This window comes from Dipodomys merriami, unplaced genomic scaffold (genome assembly GCF_024711535.1).
Source record: "Dipodomys merriami isolate MVZ:Mamm:240054 unplaced genomic scaffold, mDipMer1.0.p SCAF_183, whole genome shotgun sequence".
Classification (NCBI taxonomy): Eukaryota; Metazoa; Chordata; class Mammalia; order Rodentia; family Heteromyidae; genus Dipodomys; species Dipodomys merriami.
Window position 1 is genome coordinate 2404304 of NW_027203193.1, and position 4221 is coordinate 2408524.

At 34.8% G+C, this 4221-nt stretch overlaps 1 pseudogene; it reads right to left on the reverse strand.

The window, feature by feature from the left end:
* Positions 1-483: 483 nt before the first annotated feature.
* Positions 484-583, reverse strand: LOC138830089 (U6 spliceosomal RNA; annotated as a pseudogene).
* Positions 584-4221: the final 3638 nt, after the last annotated feature.

Here is a 4221-nt window from a genome sequence, read left to right on the forward strand (position 1 = left end):
CAGGTCTACTGAATAAACCTACCCCTTACCTTACAAAAAAAAAAAAAAAAAAAAAAAAAAAAACATGTTCTATCTATAACCGCTGTCCTTGTTCTGGGGTGGGCTGATATCCGGACATCTGGGCCGGCCAATATCCCGCAGTCACTGCCCAGTTTTATCTGCCAGGGAAGGGGGTCTGAATACAAGCATATTTTCAGAAGCAAAATCAGCAGTTAGCAAGTTAGTAATGGCAATGTTAAAGTGAGGTTTTTAATTTTTAACCCTTCACTTATACTAGTATATTTCTTAAGGATAAAATGACCATGTTAACTAATTTCAAAAGTTTTGTAAAGGTTATTGTATATAAAGGCCTTTCTAAGGTGAAGATTTAATCCACTGATATCAAACTCACATTTAATTCTAACACTTGCATGTATTGTCACACGTGTAATTTTGTAATCAACTTTTTAATAACTGTTTTTCATTTCTTGCATCTGAAGAATGAAAACTATGGAATACTTCACAAATTTTCATATTATCCTTGTGCAAGCACCATGTTAATCTCTGTATTGTTGTAATTTGGGTATATGGGCTGCTGAATCATGTAGTATCTTCTAAATTTAAGTAGTTAATGATGCAATCTTTTTACAGGCTTATATCCTTGGGTGCCTTTTTGTAACAAGGAAGCCTTATTGTCCCTAACAATAATATTGATCTTATTTCCCTAAAATAATATGTATAGTGAAAAAAATTTATATTGTTCGGTCGATTGCTCACATTTGTATTTTTTGTGAATGACAATTTTAATTCTTTTTCATTTTAGATTTGATCATACTTTGAAGCACTTATAGCTAGATCCTAAGGTAATGGCTTTTTCCAGTACTTATTTATGCAACTGAGTTAGCTTTGTGGAGCTAATAGATTCAAAGTAAGCCTTGCTTAAGAGCTACTTCTAAACTTCTGCAGCTGACATTTTCCCAAATGAGGTCTTACCGGCACAAATGTCTACCTGACCCTTTATCCTTCTTCCATGTAGGAACAGACCAACAGAATATCCTATCTTTACAGCATAGTTTGTCTTACTGGAACAAAACTAATCTTAGTTACAAGTGATCATAGAGAGATGAACAGTTAAGACAGAACTGTTCAGACTAGAAGGAATTTTATCAAAATATAATTGTTTATTATACTTAACATTCCAAAAGTAGCAAAAGCCAAGAAGCTGAAAAAATTGTTCATATGCATGATTACCTAATGTCTGGCCTGTCTACCTTCCAACCAGGCAGAAACTTACACTACTGACTTTCTATCACCAAATATTTTCATAGTTGCAGGAGAAGTCCATATGTTTCCCCACTTTATTAGGCCTTACATTGGTAATGTTTTAATCACAGTGTTTCCTCTTGCCTCCAGGCTGTAAATCTACAAATGGTAAACTTTAGGTCTATCTCTACCAAACACTGAGGTAGAGATAATGCAATAATACTTTAAGAGTTGTCTTTGATACCCTAACTGCAACAGAACAATGCAAAACATGTGCCCTTTTGTACTATATATAGTTATATAACTTATATTTATATGTGGCGATTTTATATTTCACACAGTGAAACTTATTAGAATTAGTTGATAATATGACAAATACATTGATACTTATATATTCCAATAAATAGAATTGGAATATAAATAATTAGGTTTATAATACATACTAGAATATAAAAAGTATCAATGTAATGTCTTCAGTATAATCTTGTGTTACCTTCTAAGTGTTCTTGTTCTTCTGAATTCACATGGTAAAAAAAAATGTTTTCCTCTAATTTATATGGGATTTTACTCTGTTGCTCTGTTTGGTTTTAAACTCACGTGTTCCAAACTGTTTTTCTCCACATTTCTGAAGCATTCCTATTGGTTATACCCAAATTTTGTTGATATGATGTCTAAAAGATATTATTCTTTTGCAAGACACATGGGTCTTTGGATCCCAGGTCCCAGTTACCCACATCATCAGATAACAGGGTCAAGACTTCTTACCTAGACCCATGCAACATTCCAACAGAAAGTAATTGAAGAGCCATGCCAATTTCTCATTTCCTATAATATTTCAGGCCCCAATTCCTTGAGAAGCAGGAATTAGCAGTAAACAATAGTGAAATGCAAGGCAACATAAAATGAAGGATGAGATCACAAAATCTGAGAGAAAGAACTGTAATTCCAACTTTCAATTTACAGATGACCAGCCCATATCTGTGAACAAGATCACAAAGTGTCAAAAGATTATTGTTAATATCCCTCCCCTAGTGATTAATGAAAGATTCCAGTCCAGCATAAGTAGGATAGAAAAATAGCTCCTGGAAAGATACAATTGGTCTACCAAAGCCAGGAAAACGTGACTTAGAGGTCAAATGTAATTCAGAAAATATCATTAATTGAGAAGATCCTTAGTGCTTCAAAACAATGGTATGTCAGTAGAACTTGGTTCTGTGGTATAAAAATGTTGTCATTCTCATAACATTTAATCTCCTGCAAGTGTATTCTTTTCAAATAATCTTTGAAAAATCACATTCACAAGCCAGGCGCTAGTGGCTGATGCATGTAATCCTAGATACTCAGGAGGCTGAAATCTAGGATCAATGTTCAAAACCAGCCCAGGCAAGAAAGTCTGTGAGACTCTTATCTCGAATATCGGAAGTGGTGTGTGGCTCAAGCGGTAGAGTGCTCGCCATGAGCTGAAGAGCACAGGGACAGTGCCCAAGCCCAGAGTTCAAGCCCCATGACCTACCAAAAAAAATCATATTCGCGAAAATACCATTTGACAAATAGATGATACTTAGTCACAATAGAGTTACAATAAAGTTGATTTATTTACACTGCACTAATGCCAATCAGGTACAATCATTTATTAAAGTGTAGAAATAGTACCACCTACCATTTGTGTTGTTCATTTGGTGCTTTCCAAAATTTGTTAAATATATCATCCTCTCATATTTCAAACCTAAATGTAAACTAATAAAGTTAATTTCATCACTTAACAAGGTACATTTTAAGAAGTCACAAATACTTGCCTTATATGTTGTGTGACAAACATAAAATCTGACTTCTATTTCCATCATATTCTTCGATAATACTAAATTTTTTTTTGGGGGGGTCCGGTCATGGGGCCTCAACTCTGGGCCTGGGCGCTGTCCCTCAGCTCTTCAGCTCAAGGCTAGCGCTCTACCACTTGAGCCACAGCGCCACTTCCGGCTTTTTTCTTTTTGCTTATGTGGTGCTGAGGAATCGAACCCAGGGCCTCAGGCATGCAAGGCAAGCGCTCTACCACTGAGCCACCTTCCCAGCCCGATAATTCTAAATTTTAATTTTCTTTTTTCCAAAACTTATAGGTGGTAGAAAATATTATCCCATGTAAAATAAAATAATCACACACAATTGTACAAAACCATTTATAAAAATTGGTACTTAAGAATACAGTCTAAATCATTTTAAACTTTCTTGTTAACTAAAGATTAATTTTCCAAATAGATGAGAATAAAATCATATCTATGTGGTTCACATCTCCAGTCTTGCAAATTATTACAGATGAATGAATTATGGAAATATAAGCTGACATCAGTTCAAGTATATGCAGGATTGAAACTCCATGGAATGTATATAAACTTTTCAAAGTACTAATGGACAGTTTAACAGAAAGACTATCAGGAAGTTGAAACCAGGGAGGAATAATAGTAAAGACATTGAATGAAAAATGGACAAGGGGCAAGAACAGCTAGAATACTCAATGTTCACATGTGATAAAGGAAGTGGTAAGTTTGAAATAAATCTTGGAGAAGGGGTTGGCTGAGAATGATAGAATGAATGAATCAAATCCAGGACAATCTAATCCATTGGACAATCAGATGGACATATTTAATTGTAACACACTTGCACAACCTTTGGAAATTCAGTGAAAACACACACAGAAATTACAACCAAACAGCAATCTCTAGAGAGTATGAATATGATCTCTCAAAATTTTAAGCAGTTAATGAAGGGCAGTCTTGGGAAAAGCAAACAAAACTATTCAAAGAGGGCAATTTGGGGTAGAGGAGAAATTTGAACAGATTTAAATAGCTTGTCTAAGGTTATAAATCACCTATATTTGCTGCAAATATTATCTTTCTTCTGTGAGTTCTCTGTCTGAACTGGATACTCCAGTCCTGAGCCACACTTGATAGCTTGTGGAGACAGAATGGAAGAAACAAGATCAAG